General features: G+C 44.3%; 1 long non-coding RNA gene across 1 annotated transcript in view; it reads left to right on the top strand.

The window, feature by feature from the left end:
- LOC138149819 (uncharacterized) overlaps positions 1–15,627 on the top strand; it is a 35,850-nt gene extending 20,223 nt beyond the window's left edge. Inside the window, exon 3 of the long non-coding RNA XR_011165497.1 lies at positions 15,033–15,627. This is a non-coding gene — a long non-coding RNA (uncharacterized lncRNA). The remainder of the gene's footprint in view (positions 1–15,032) is intronic.
- The last annotated feature ends 223 nt before the right edge of the window (positions 15,628–15,850 follow it).

Here is a 15,850-nt window from a genome sequence, read left to right as displayed (position 1 = left end):
CCCCCTTTTTTATCATTTCTTATGGAATAATATTATTACATTACATTAATATTCCATAATTGCTAAGCCATTATCCAACTGATGAACAGCCTCTTAATTATGGGTTCTTTACTACCCCCCAGAAAGAAGCTATGAATAATTTTCTACATATAAGACCTTTTCCTCTTTTTTTCATCTCTTTGAGGAAATAGACCTAGTGATTGCTGAGTCAAAAGATAGACACAATTTAGTAACTTTTGGGTTATAGTTTCAAAATTCTTCCAGAATGGCAACACCAAATGATATCTCCACCAATAGTGTAGAAGTATGCCTGTTTTCCCAAGCGCCTCCAATATTTGTCATTTTCCTTTTTTTTTTTTCAACTTTGTCAATCTGATGGCTATGGAATAAAACCTCAGGATTACTTTAATGAGAAGTTCTCTAATTATCAGTGATTTGAAACATTTTTTCATCACTATAGATAGCTTTGATTTCTTTTTTTTTTTTTAAGCAATTGGGGTTAAGTAACTTGCTCAAGGTTACATGGCCAGTTATTATTTCTGGGTGTGCTACTGAGTATCTGAGCCCGGATTTGATCCAGGTCATCCCGACACTGGAGCCGGTGCTCTTACTCACTGAGCCACCTGGCCGCCCCTAAACAATTGGGGTTAAGTAACTTGCTCAAGGTTACATGGCCAGGTGTTTCTGGGTGGGTGCTAAGTGTCTGAGCCCGGGATTTGATCTCCAGGTCTTCTCAACACTGGAGCCGGTGCTCTTACTCTCTGTGCTACCTGGCCGCCCGGTAGCTTTGATTTCTTCCTTTGAAAACTGCCTGTTTATATTTTTTGACCATTTATCATTTGGAGAATGGCTCTTACAGACTAGATGATTCTGAAAATAAACTATGATCTTATCATCAGGGAGGCAGCTAGAGCATAGGACCTGGAGTCAGGAAGATCTAAGTTCAAATTTAACCTTAGATACTTGTTATGTGATCCTGGGCAAGTCACTTAACCTTTGTGTGCCTCAGTTTCCTCAACTGAAAAATGAGGATAATAATAGCACCTGTGTTTTAGGGTTATTATGAGGGTCAAATTATATATTTGGAAAGGATTTAGCGCAGTTCCTGGTACATAGTATGTAATGGTAATAGGAATTTGAAGATCTTCCCTGCCCCCTAGTAGGCTGAATATAATCACATGAAGGCTGTGGTGGAAAGAGTTTGCTGAACGGATGGAGCAGGAAGCGGTGAAGCAAAACTGAGAGGAAGCTGGGAGTCAGAGAAGTTAGAACTGGGGGAGAGAGGATGCAGGCAAGGAGACAGCTACGCTTGTGAGTGTTTGTGGGAAAGCTTTGGGATGGTGCTTTCTGTGGTGATGCTGTATTTTAACTCATTCATTGCTATGATGGATTTGGTTTTCTAGTGCTAGGATTTGGCTTTCTGATGTCTGAATAAATGTTTTACTTCTGTCTTCTATATGGAAGAGTTTGTTACATTTAGTGATTCAGAACTATGCTGGCATATTCATAGTCGCCATTGGTACTGTGAATATTGCCTTGACAATACATAGAAGGACCTTCCTTCCTTCCTTCCTTTTCCCTTTGTACAAAGCATCATATTAGGCCCTGGAAAGGAACCTAAGAAATAATCTAACACAACCATGTTGGGTAACAGAGAAGGAAAAAAAGATCAAACATGGTTATTTGGCCTTTGCTTGAAGATCTCTAAGGAGAGAGGAACCCACCATCTCTCAAGGTCGTCCATTCCATTTTGAGATGACTCTCATTGTTAAGACGTTTTTCTTGTCCTAAAGCCTGAAATCACCCTTGCCTTTTTGCATCTTCCTGGTTCTAACCTCTGGGCCAAGCAGAATAAATAATAGGTTCATAGATTTAGAGCTGGAAGGAACCATCTAATCCAAGCTCCTAGTTTTCTAGATGAGAAAACAAACCATCTCATCTAACCCAATCATTTTCCAGATGAAAACAAAGAGGAAACTAAGGTTAAACATTTCACCCAAGATTCTTTGACTCCAAAATTGTAGTGCCACATAACACCATGGAAATACAGAAGACAGCTCTCATGTTCACCACCCCCCAGGTCTTCTTGATTTTCTAGTTCCCTCAGAAGATTCCAATATGAAATCTGACTGTGGTTGTCGGCACATTATCCAGCTTGTTGATGCCTTTCCCAAACTGTGGACCAGTGTTCTCTGTAGGTTGTCCATCATTTGGGCCTGGGTGGGTTTCTGTCCTGCTATAGCTAAGCCAGTGATTTTGGGGAAATCCCACAGAAGTGGGTGGGGATACAATAGAAGGCTTTGTGAAAGTCTGTTGTCCCCAGCTCATGATGACAGGTGACTAGGTCTGGCCTCTCTTACACAAAATCTCTATAGGTGGAACTTCTGTCCAGAGCTTACAGTCAATCTACCAAGCTATTTTTGTTCTCTACTGGCCATCTCCTTCCACCACACCTCATGGGGAGAGCTGGATCGGCCACTGGAAAACCTACTATTATTTATTACTTGCATCTGTGCTGACCCAGTCAGCTAGGTAGGGGCTTTTCAGGAACATGGATTTCCAGTGGTCATTTATCTTACTAGCATATGGTGATAAAGAGAACATCTGTGTCCAGAAGGGACTCTATCTGAAAGTATCCATGCCTTTTGTTAGTGAACTAGGGACCTTGAAATCTACTCTTCTCGGGGATGCTTGTGGTGGGGGGGTCTTTCTATGCAAAGTGGGGAGATCTGATAATGTCAGGAAAAGCCAAGCCACAGGATGATAGGCTCTTGGTCTAGAATGGATTGTAGAGATCACTTAGACTGTTTCCTTTGTGTTACAGATGAGGATACTAAGACTCAGAGAAAGGAAATGAAGAAGATTTGATTCAGGGAATAATAGGGAGCTAATGAAGATTCTTGAGCAGGGGAGTGACCTAATGAAATCATTATTAAAGGAAGATTAGTCATGCCTGGGTCATCTGTTCTATGGACTTTGCACACAGTAGGTGCTAAATTTGTTGTGTGAGGTTGGATTGGAGAGGAGCCAGTGAGCCTATCTAGCGGCAGAGGGGAAGCTCACTCTGTGGTAGATAGGATTCTAACATTACTTTTCCTGGGGTCTCCCCACTGGTCCCTACTCTGCCCCGTCCCCCCCCCCCCCTGCTCTGTCCAATCTATCCTTCAGAGAACAACACATGTATATTCAGCACCTTCTGTGTTCAGAGGTCACAGCACTAGCAGCCTGAAGACTGATCTGAATTTGATTGTGTTATTCCCCCACTCAAGAAACTTCATCAGCTCCTTATCATTCCCTGAACCAAATTTCAGTCCCTTAGCTCGTTATTCAAATACGTGATCTTACCCTGTCTGAACAGTATTCACAAGACTATAGAGTCATATATCTGGAGTAAGAAAGGTCCTCAGAGGCCATCTACTCCAACCTCTTCATTTTATAGATGAGGAAACTGAGACCCATGGAGGTAAGGGACTTGCCCAAGGTTACACAGGTAGTAATCAAATATCCACCATTAAAGATGGAATTTGAACCCAGGTCCTTTGACTTCAAAGTTTTTCCTTCCTTCCTTCCTTCCTTCTTTCCTTCCTTCCTTCCTTCCTTCCGTCCTTCCTTCCTTCCTTCCTTCCTTCCTTCCTTCCTTCCTTCCTTCCTTCCTTCCTTCCTTCTTTCCTTCCTTCCTACCTTCCTTCTTCCCTCCCTCCCTCCTTCTTTCTTCCCTTCCATTCTTTCTTCTTAGTACCCTTCCCACTATACTTTGCTGCCTTTCCATTCTAGATTCTGAGCCCAAAGTTAGAAGGACCTCCCTTTTTCCCCTTGAGCTGCCTTCTAAAAGAATGTGGCCAAAATTGTCAAGTTCCCTTCAGCAGGCAGTGAGAGGAACCAGTGAAGAAAGATATGATGTATATTTAGTTTAGAGGAAAGAAAACTTCCTGGGGACATGATTGCTGTATTCACATATTAAAAGGGCTGACATATGGAGGAGGGATTCAGTTTGTTCAGTTTGACTTTAGAGGACAGAATTAGGACCAATGAGTAGGACTAACAGAGGCACATCTTGTCCTGCTGTCAGGAGAAACTTCCTCCTAAATAGAGCTCTGCCAAAGTGGCATGAGACGCCAGGGAGGTGGTAGGTCTCTGTCACCGACTGTCTCCAAGGGAAGGCTGGGTTATTGCTTCTGGACCTTGTAGAGGAGGCTCTTGTTCAGGGAAGGGTTGGTTAGAGGACATCTAAGCTCTCTTCCCTCTCTGACATTTTGTGTGTGGTTTGTATTCCACTCAATCTGGAATTCACACAAACCACTGGGTTTAATGTGGGGGGTCTATTGCATGATCCATCTAGCTCATTCGGCTTGAGGCCCCATTCCAGGTCAGTCGGCACCTTCTAAAATCATTTAAACTCAGTGTGTGTACCAGACTTTCAGAACAGACAAGGGGCACGGATTGATGCAATAAAATGTTTAATTGGAAAGGAATCACAAAGCAAAGCAAACATGTCTTAACACTCATTCCTGAAACGGTATAAATGCCCAGTTCCTACCAGAGCAGGCGAGTAAACTGTCTCTGGGACTCATGTCTGTGATCTACAAAAAAAATCTCTCTGTGTCTCTGTCTCTATCTCTATCTCTCTCCCTCCCTCCCTCTTGTTCTCTCTGGATAGCATACTGGAGTGGGAATTAGGAAGGCCTGGTTTCAAACCCTACCTCAGACCGCCCATTAGCCAGTTGACATTTCGCAAGCCACTTAATCTTTCTTGGCCTCAATACCCTCATCTGTGAAGTGAAGGGGTTTGGACTTGACCTTTCCCTTCTGGCTCTAAATCCAGCCTTCTTTCTCCTTCTTTGACTCCTTTGCCTTTCTCTATCTTCATGTTCAAATTAAAAGGCTGCTTGGTGTTTCAGGGCATGGTGGTACTGAGTGGGGGAGGGGCGAGGGTTGGTCCATCGGGTGGGGCCATCAGGGAAGATGAGTGTGATCCTGAGCATCGGGAGGGATTCAGGCTGGAAAGGTCAACAGGCTTCAAACTGGAGTCAGCTCAGGAAGTCTGATAGCAGCTCTTACATATGTATGCCTGAGAAATAATGATCTGTTTACTAAGCAAATTGTCAACAACTGTCATTTCCCCTCCTACCCAGCCCATGGCAGATGTATAGAGATCGGGGTTGGAAAAGCCTGGTGAATTATTCAAAGGCAGCTGAGCTGAAATCTTGAGAATCTCAGGGGTTTCTGAACATCTCCTCTTCCACCTTTGGAGGGCACATTTCCCTTTCCCCATGTACCCTCTCTTAGTCTGCCATGCCATCCTGGGGGAATGGGTTTAGATATGTCTCAATTTCTCCCTTTAAGGCAGAGAGGAGCAAGATACTGAATCAAGGGGGACCTGGGCTCCTGCTGGTTCCTTTACTTCTTCTGAAAAAGAGTGTGTGTCTATACAGTGAGAGGTAGTGTTGTCTATTGGTTAGGGAACAGGCCTCGGACCTGGGAAGATCTGGGTTCAAGTCTCACCTCTGAGACATATTGACTTTGTGATCTTGGGGAGTCCCTTGACCGCTCAGTGACCCCAACAACTCTCCAAGATGGTAAGTTACAGAGATGGTACCAATCTTCATTGACTGAAGGCAGTTGCTCACCAGGAGCTTCTGTGAAATTACAGATCCAGTTCTTTTCTCGATAAAGGTTTCATCCAACAAGTCCTGCATGTAGGTATGTTGAATAACATCTAGTCCAGCCTCCTAGCTCCACCCACCCCCAATTTACTTTGAATTTCGTAGTATACATTTATTTATCTATGTTACCTCCTTCAGAAGAACTTAAGATCCCAGCAGGCAGGGACTGTTTCATTTTGCCTTCCCCTCCTCAACTTGTAGCAACTTGTGCCTTGCATAAACAGTAGGCACTTAAATAATGCTTGGTGATTGATTTCCTTTCCTGATCCCTGTAATGTTCTCTTCTCCCTCAAGTTATCTTGTCTCATACACATTATATCCTTCTTGCTATCTTCCATCTCCAGTAGCATGTAAGTTCCCTCCCCCTCCCATTTTATTCTTGTGCCCCCATTGCCTGGCATAGTGCCTTGCCCATTTTGGGTCCTTAATACATGCTTCCAGGATAGGATTGGATTGGATTCAGTCCCATCTCCAGATCTGGAGTGGCAGATGCTGGTGCTGGAAAGATTCACGGTGACAGTGGGTGGGGTTATTAATGAGGGAGCCTGTCAGAATATCGTTCCCTCTCTATTTTTCAAGGTTTGTTTTGCTAGAATAGATGAAGGGCCCTAATTCATGCTTCAGGTTCAGGGCTGGGGACCATCATCAGGAGGAGGTGGGGACTGGGAGTGGGAGGGTGGAATGGGCTTTGGTAGCAGTGACAAATAGAAAATGTATTGCCCCTCTCCCCGCCTCTGCCACCAGCCAGGGAAATAGATGTGCCAATACAGAGTTATGCTGTTACAATCTATGGTCTCTTAGAAAACCAAATCCAAGGTCAGCATCCAAGCAGAGATGCTGGGACACAAATGCCTTTTATTTCCAATAATAAATAATTCCTGTGGTGGGCACATTTTGCTGGCTCCTGCTGGTTTGCAAGATTGGGGGTGGGGGAAGGGTTAGAGTCCCTTCTTCCTTCTTTTCTTTTTTCTCCCTCCATCATCCCTCCACCCCCTTCCTTTCTAAGGAGATAAATGGCGACTTTCTCTCCCGGGTTTCCATAAACAGTTAAAGTATTATAATTCCTGCCCTCTGACAGGAAACAGGAGCCATTGTGCATAGGAAAGTTTTAGAAAAACTTGTGGATTTTTGCGGGGGTAGGAGAGGGGAGGGGCTATCTTCTGGCCCCAAATCTGGGCCATTTTTGACTCTGGGCTTTTATCTTTGACTTAGAGAGAGGCAAGGGAGCAGAGAAGAAAAGGAACTGGATTTGGAGGCCCAGGCCTTGGGTTCAAATTCTGGTAGGCACCTATAGAATGTAAACTTCTTGAGGGCAGGGATGATTTGTTTATGTCTGTATTCCCTGTGACTGGCACAGAGTCCCTTAATGGGTCGATTGGCATTTAGGCTTTGGCCTTTTCAAGAGCCTTCATTCCTCATTTGTAAAATGGGAGGAGCCTCTAAGATTCCTTCTAGCCCTAAATCCGTAACAATAATTTGTGCTTGTTCAATTGTTTGTCCAACTCTTCATGACCCCATGTGGTGTTGTTGTGGTGGGGTTTGGGTTTTTTTTTTGGCAAAGATACTGGAGTGGTTTGCCAATTCCTTCTCATCTGACAAATGAGGAAACTGAGGCAAACAGAGTAACTTGCTCAAGGTCACACAGTAAGAGTCTGAGGCTGGATTTGAACTCAGAAAGATGAGTCTTCCTGACTCCTAGCCCAGCTCTCTATTCCCCTGGCCACCACATAACAATAATAGCTAGTATTTATACAGTACTTTGCAATAATTGTCTCATTTGATCCTCATAAAACCCTAGAGGTAGGTGCTGCTATGATCCCCCTTTCACAGATGAGGCAAACAGAGGTTAAGTGACTTGTCCAGAGTCACACAGCTAGGAAGCATGAGGAACAAGGTCTTTCTGACCCTGAGACCATCCCTCGATCACACATTATCTTTCCCCTCCTGTCTAGCAGCTGATTAACAGGCTTTCCTTGACTCTACCAGTCAAAGAACGGTATTAATGCAGCTCTCCTGGAGCCCCAGGCTGTTTTTGTTCTTTTTTTTTTACATCTCGGTCCAGGTATGTCAACAGAGGAGTGTGGGATGGCCAGCTTGGAATGGAATGTGATGCATCCCCTCTCATTAGTAATTCTCAGCACTTTCCTAAGAAGATGCTAGTATTTTAACCAGCCCCAGCTGTGACAAAATCTATTTATGACCTAAATCTCCAGTCCTCAGCGCCTAGCCCTGTGGTTGGCACACAGTAGGCACCTAATGAATATTTGTTGGAAGGACTTGTATGAGAGAAGGAAGGCGGAAAGCAGGCAGACATATCTGGGCAGGTTGGGGATGCTGGGGGCCCCAGCTTCCTATTTCTGCAATGAGGCCACTGCTGGGAAATCTCTGAGGCTTGGGAAGGCCTGTTGATCCAACATTCCTTCTGCTCTTTTGATCTAGGTGACAGATGACCCCTGAATGGTTTGCTAATGATCCTTGCAAGTTTAGAATTCTAGAAACAGGGGGAGCCTTGTTTACATCTGCACTGTTTGCATTGCTGCTTCCAATTCAGATTTTAAGCCAGAAGGGACTAATATCTCTGCAGGGAGCCTGGAAATGCAGTGGGAAATTCAAATTCTGCCAGAGGAGAGATCAAAATGAGGTGAGGGCTGCAGCCCTCCCCCTCCCCCTTCCCCATCCTCACCCCCATCCTCCAGTAGTAGCTTTAGGAGAAACACCTGAAGGCCTGGTGAAATGCCATCCCAGGAAGTGACTTCCCCAATGTTTGGCTGAGGCCTAGGTGATTGGATATTGTTGGGAAAAAGTGGGCCCCTGGGCCAGGTCTTTTCAATCTTTCTGTTATATGTAACTAGTATTTGTTTCAGCTGATGTGTTCAAATGAGATGACTGCTTTGTGGATCTTTAAGTGATGTATAAACAGTAGCTCTGATTATTATTAATAATTGACAAAAATATTAATAACAGCTAGGAATTGTATAGTGCCTACTATGTTCCAGGATGGGGAACCTTAAGCCTAGAGGCCATATGTGGCCCTCTAGGTCCTTGAGTGTGACAATTTGACTGAATCTAAACTTCATAGAATTTGGTCAAAGGGCCACACTTGAGGACCCAGAGGGTCACATGTAGCCTCGAGGCTGAAGGTTTCCCGCCCCTATTAGGCACTGTTCTAAGTGATTTACAAATCTGGTCTCATTTGACACTCAAAAAAACCTCTTAGGAGGTAAATATTGTTATTATTCTCATTTTACAATTGAGGAAACTGAGGCAGACAGAGGTTAAGTAACATGCCCAGGATCACACAGTCATTGAATATCTGATGCTAGATTTGAAGTCAAGCCTTCTGGACTCTGGGGTAGCTAGGTGGATTCATCTTTCTGAGTTCAAATCTGGCTTCAGATGCTTCCTAGCTGTGTGACCCTAGGTGAGTCACTTGATCTCTGCCTGCCTCAGTTTCCCCATCTATAAAAGGGGCAACTTTCTGGAGTCAGGAAGACCTGAATTCAGATCTGCCTTCAGACACTTACTAGCTATGTGACCTTGGACCAGTCATTTTACCCTGTTTTCCTGTTTCCTCATCAGTAAAATGAGCTGGAGAAGGAAACAGCACACCATTCTAGTATCTCTGCCAAGAAAATCCCAATGAAGAGCCGGATAACAGAAATAACTTCCTGACTCCATTAGACTGTGAGCTCCTGGAGGGCAGGGACTGACTTTTGTCTCTTTTTGTACCCCAAGCCCTTAGCACAGTGTTTGACACACAAGTAGGTGCTTAATAAATACTTGTTAGTTGATTGCCTCCAGGCCCAGCAATCTATCCACTGGGTCACATAATTGTAATATTATTGTTATTGTTGGTGGTGGTGGAGGTAATTTGGGTCAGACATACCTGGCTTGAGTGTAAGCTAGTATATAAACTCCTTGAGGGCAGGGACTGCTTCCTTTTTCATTTTTACATCTTCAGAACCTCCTACAGTTACCTGACCCATAACAGAGGCAGTTAATTAAGGGTTATGATGGGCAGATTGTCTCAAAAAAGTCTGAATTGGGAGGTAGATTGGGCAGACAGGAGCGTTTTCCCCAAATGCCCCAGAGGCTTGAGAGTTCTGGGATTTATGTCATCTTAGAGGTCCCCTTACCAGAGCCATGACAAGCAAGTTTGGTGCCTGGGACAGTAGCACACTGGGGACAAACAGCAGGAAAGTGCTCCAGACTGACTTTGTAATTCATGATGTGAAAACAATGGATTTCGTTTGTGATTTCACTGATACAGGAAACCCCTAGAGAGGAAATTTCTACCAACACAGATTCGATGCATGCTGCGCTGCAGGTGACAGCCTTACAGAGCGGCCTGGGTCACTGAGGAGGTGGTTTGTCCAGAGTCACACACCTAGCCTGTGTCAGAAGCACGTCTCGAACCCAGATTTTACTGACTCTGTGACTATCTCCCTATGTACTCTGCCACCTTTCTCTCAATGAAAATGTTACCCCAAAAGTAATGGAGATAAACTCAGGTACCAAAGGGACAGTCAACATGGAGTAGGGGCTAAGGCACAGAACTCTGAGTCAGGAAAGCCTGGGCTGTGTGACCCTGGGTCAGTCACTAATCATTCTGGTCCCATTGCTTCATCTATATAATGAAAGGAGTTGTACTTGATGGCCTTTTGGATTCCTTCTAGCTCTAAAGCTGTGGTCCTTTTAAATTATAGTGCTCTGAGGCAAAGCCTGGCTTGCTTCATCTTGGTTTCGGCTTCAGAACAGGGATGGTTTTTGTGTTGTTTTTTTTTTTTAACATTCTCTTCATTTAGTAGAGTGCCTAGTAGTGATTAATAAATATTTGTTGATGATTAGAGGACCATAAAGGACCTAAATATGAATGAGTAGTGATGTGGGGTTTGCACGGGGGACTCCTGATCAATAGAATTGCCTTTACCTAATGATGATGATTATGGAGTTTAAGGGGACATCACAGACATAATGAGCCATTAAGATTTTACCCTTTCCGTGATTTTGTTCACAGCTTGTGAAAGGAGCCTAGAGGTGCACACCCTAAATGGCTGTTTTTCAGATTGTAAACATTGTAAAACTGGGAGTAGGGAAAGATATTGGGCAGGAAACACTGAACCCCAGAGAACAGGCTCGCAGAGTCCAACTGAGGAGTCCAGTTGAGCTATGGAGAAGAGCAGACCTGGAAGCACAATGACACAACCTTCCCAGCAGACATGCTGCACCCAGGAGGTCATCATGTAATGAGAAATGAAATCAAGGCTCTGTGGTGCCACAGATATTAGCTTCCCTGTCCATGTGCATTCCCTGTATGGGAACTTTTTCTGGCAGTGTTCTACTAATGTATATATGTCCAAGATTTATGAGGAGAATGCTTTGTAGTTACATTCTCACACCACCATTTTAAAAAATGCCTCTGTTTTGAGTTAATTATGTCCTCTGGCTCACTATTAAAGATAAATACACTAGTGGGGGCCCATGAGCTATAATTTTAGGAATACAGACTCATAGTGTTTTGAACCTTTGTTAAAGTCATCTTTTGGACTAGTTCAAGTTGGAGGGGTAGCCCATAAGGAGGGGAGGGTTACATAAATATTTGTAGAGTAAATGGAAAGAGACCAAAGTAGGTATTCTCCACCTCTATAAAGTAAGTGGATAAGCTGATTTAGAGTCACGACACCCTAGGGGAAAATTCATTTTACCAGGGAAGTTTAAAAAGAAAATCTCTGAAGAAGGGCTCTGCTATGGGGCTGGAGGAAGTCTGTCTGAACTGCAAACTGGCCATAATTCCCTCTTGTTTACTTAACTTGAGGTCTCCAAACTGTTGGAGATCAGTTAGTGTTAGCTAGAACCAGGAGCCTTCATGGAGATAGGAGTCCTGGCTTAGCTAAGTTTGATGGATGACCTTTGGGTCTGTTTAGAATCATGCCAAATGAAAACTCTCCAGGCATCGTCCTCCTTCTACAGGAACTGTCTGAACCAAGGAGGACTCCAATCTCCTTCTACAGAGGCGGGCAGAGGGGAGGCTGTAAGCAGCATGGCTTCAGAGACACCACCTGAGAAACAAAGTCTCTGTTTGTTTGACATTTATAAGTGGGTCTGGGGCCAAGACATTCTCAGAACCTTGAAGAGCCCAAATTTGGACCTCAGTGTGTTCAGAGTTTACAGATGGAAGGTATACACCAGTTTTTTTTTTCTTTCTAAGAAGACACCAGTATCACTGTAATTTGCCCTGGTCAAAACTGGAATATTCATTTATTCATTCATTCATTCACTCATTCATTTGTTCATTCATTCATTCAATCTCTAAGCATTTATACTTATTTTTATTAGTAAATTATATTTATTATAAGTATGCTTGCTGTATACTAGGCTATGCAAATTAAATTCTATGCTGAACACCACATTTTAGGAAGAACCTGGAGAGGTCACTTAATTTACCTGGGCCTTAGTTTCCTCATCTGTTAAATGAGGTTTTTGGACTCAATGGCTTCTGAATCCCTTCCAGTGTCATGTGTGTGATCCCATGACTGAGCATGTCTGAAGGATGCTCCAGGAGAATGGTGATGGGAGGATTGAAGGAATGAGGGTTATTTAACCTGGAGAAGAGAAGACTTGGGAGGGGGCTTGAGAGCTGTCTTCAAGTGTTTGAAGGGTTGTGTAATGGATCAGAGATTGAGCTGGAAAGGTTTTCACTGTGCGGGGCAGCACAGCCCTAGGACAGTTACTGCAATGGTACCTTCTGTGGACATTTTTCAGTAACTATCTCTTTGTAAAATCCAATTGATTTGACCTGGTTAAATGATACTGGAGGATTGATCACAGGAGAATACCAAGGAGAGGGGAACGATACCAGTTGTGACTGGCGATTGATATTAAGACCACAGTGGAGTGGGGGCTTGAGTTGACACCATTAGAAAGGGACCCCCTAGTGTCTTAGGGGGCTGCCAGGTGGCACATAGAGTCCATAGAGTATCAGGCCTGGAGTGAGGAAGACTCATCTTCCTGAGTTCAAATCTGGCCTTAGACACTTGTTAACTGTGTGACTATGGGTAAGTCGCTTAACCCCATTTGCTTCAGTTTCCTCACCTGTAAAATAAACTGGAGAAGGAAATGGCAAACTACCCCAGTATCTTTGCCAAGAAAACTGCAAATGGGGTTGGGAAGAGTCGAACATGACTGAATATACCTGAACAACAAAAAAATCCATCAGGGGTATTCCTAGAACCCCAGTGGAAGATGTAGCCGTACTCTGGGAACTCAACCTGTCTATAGTATTGGAGGATTGTGATAAAAGCAGAGAGTAAGTATTCATTAAGCTCCTACTATGTTCCAGGTACCATACTAAGCATTTTTTCAAATATGATCTCATTTGATTCTCACAACAACCTGATGATGTAGATGCTATTATTATCCTCATTGTCAGTTGAGGAAACTGAGGCGGACAGCAGTCAAGTGACTTCCCCAAAGTCACACAGCTAGTGAGTATCTGAGGCAGGACCCCAGGCCCTGTTTCTCTATCCACTGAACCACCAGCTGCCTGTTAATAGCTCCAGAGCCTATATAGGCCACATCTGTATATATCTTCTATGTAGCTAATATTTACACGTTGTCCCTGCTGTTAGAATGTAAACTTTTTGAAGGCAGGGACTGTGTTGTTATTATTCTTTACACCCCCAATGCTTTGCAAAATGCCTTGAACATATTTGATGCATCACAGGTGTTGTTGACTGCTGCTGACTGACTCTCAGATGTTGCTTTCTGTGTTTATTTTCAAGAAGCATAAAGACCCCAAGGCCTGCAGCCTATGAATCCTTCTGATGGGACACTTTGGGTCAGGGGGAGCAGCACCATCCCCCCAGGCCCGTAGGCTCCCAGCCTAGGAATTACCCAGGACTCCTCCCCACATACAAGCTGTTGCCAAGGCCTATCCATCCCCCTTCTCCAACATCTCTTATATACTTCCTTGTCCCTTACCCCTCTGACACTGCTTCCACCCTGGTGCAGGCCCTCCCTCCCCCAAACCTGGACTATTGCAATAACCTGCCTCCAGGCTCTCCCCACTCCGTTCAACCACCAAAGTGATTTTCCTGAAGTGCATTTTTATTTTTTTTTGCTTTTTTTGGAGGGGGAAAGGTAGAGCAATTGGGGTTAAGTGACTTGCCCAAGGTCACAGGGCTAGTTTTTTTTTTTTTTGTTAAGTGTCTGAGGCCAGATTTGAACTCAGGTCCTCCTGACTCCAGGACCAGTGCTCTATTCACTGTGCCACCTAGTCACCCCGAAGTGCATTTTATACCACTACCCCATTTATTCAATAGACTCCAGTGGCTCTCTGTTCCCTCCAGGATCTAATACAAAATGCTCTCTTTGGCATTTGAAGCCCTTCATAACCCAGAACAAGACATTCCATCTCCCAGCTCTGGCCATTCTCTCTGACTGTCTCCCATTTCTGGACTGCTCTCCCTCCTCATCTCTGACTACTGACCTCCTGGGCTTCAGATCCCACCTCCTCCAGGAAGCCTTCCCCAGCCCTCTTCATTCCAGTACTTTCCTGATATTAATTATTTCCTATTTATCCCATATATAGCTTGCTTTGTACCTATCTGTTGGCATGTTGTCTCTTCTATTAGATTCTAAGCCCCTTGAGGGCAGGCACTGTCTTTTGCCTCTTTTTGTATGCCCCCTCCTTAGGACAGTGCCTTACATAAATTTTTACTGAACTGACTAATAATAGCCCTTACCTCTGAAGGTTGTTGTAAGGATAAATGAGATATTTGTAAAGAGCTTGGCAAACCCTACAGCACTATGGAAATGTTAGCCACTATTATGATTATCAAGCAGAACAATGCTAATCCTTCCGCTGGGTGACCTTTAAGTACTTGAAGACAAGTTATCGATACTCATTGATTTCTTCCCTCCCCAAGTCTTCTCTTCTCTGTATCTTTCAGTCGATTCACAGAGGGAACAGTATCGAGGCCTTGTACATCCTCGTCGCCCTCCTGTCGACGTTGTCCCACTTATCAATGTCCTTCGGAAACGGTGGCTCCCAGAACTGAGCACAGTAGACCAGTTATTGCCTGAGCAGGGCAGAGTCCAGAGGGATGATCAATTCTGTATGCCTAGAAGCTATCTCTCACATAAGGCAGCCCTCTCCCCTCTCTCCCAATACAGAACTCATATTCAGCGGATCCTTTCTCTGTGGTACAGTGGCTAGAGTCCTGGCTTTGGCATCAGGAAGAAGATGCCTTTGACTCATTTAGCCATGTGGCCATGGAGACAATATATCAGTAAAGAGCTTTGCAAATAAATCGTAAAACGCTACATAAAGTGAGTGGTTCATAATCTCATTCTCCTCTTCTTTTTCAGAAGGGCCATGGAGAGTCATTTGAAGGCAAACCCTACAAGTTCAAGTTAGAGAGAGGTGGAAGGAGTTTCCATACCAGGAATTCCCCACGCTGGTAAAATGATAGGTTTAGGGGGGAAAAAGAGCCAGAAGTGATCCTAATTTTGGAGAGAACTCCCCCCTGAACCTAAAGTGACTCAGATAAATTCATCTGGAATCCCTGGGAGGCTGTGCACAGATCTGGGGCTCCCCACTCAAGGATTAATTTGTAAATGCTGGCATATGGCTCGCCCACCCGCTGTCTGGCGGGGAAGGGCAAGCTGTCTGCTGAGACCCACCATTAGTCATTGTCAGCACTGCCATTCTTTGGTCTTCTCCCTGAAATGGCTCTGGTCTCCACTGGGGAAACTCCTGGTCTATAAAAAATGGTGCAGAGCTCCAGGGCTTTTCCTTCTCTGGGGGGTAAGGTAGGGCAAAGTGAAACTGTGGGTTCCTTGTGGAATTTCTATTGTTTGTAAGATGGTGATTGTGGGGCAAGAGGACTGGGTTTTGGTGTCCATTCTTCATGTCTATTGTCCTCCCTTCAGTCAACCATTCAATAGTCACCTATTAAATGCTTAATATGTACCAGACACTGTAGGTATGTTGTTGTTTAGTCCCTTCAGGCATGTCTGCCTCTTCATGACCCCATTTGGAGTTTTCTTGGCGTGTCCCTGTCTAGCTTATTTTATAGATGAGGAAACTGAGGCAAATAGGATTAAGTGACTTGTTCAGGGTCACTCAGCGAGTAAGGGTCTGAGGCTGGATTTGAACTTATGTCTTCCTGATTCCAGGTCTGGTG

Source organism: Petaurus breviceps, unplaced genomic scaffold (genome assembly GCF_028583685.1).
Source record: "Petaurus breviceps papuanus isolate PSGF00001 unplaced genomic scaffold, PetGlider_PUasm1.0 100, whole genome shotgun sequence".
Classification (NCBI taxonomy): Eukaryota; Metazoa; Chordata; class Mammalia; order Diprotodontia; family Petauridae; genus Petaurus; species Petaurus breviceps.
This window is presented reverse-complemented; position numbering and strand designations above follow the sequence as displayed.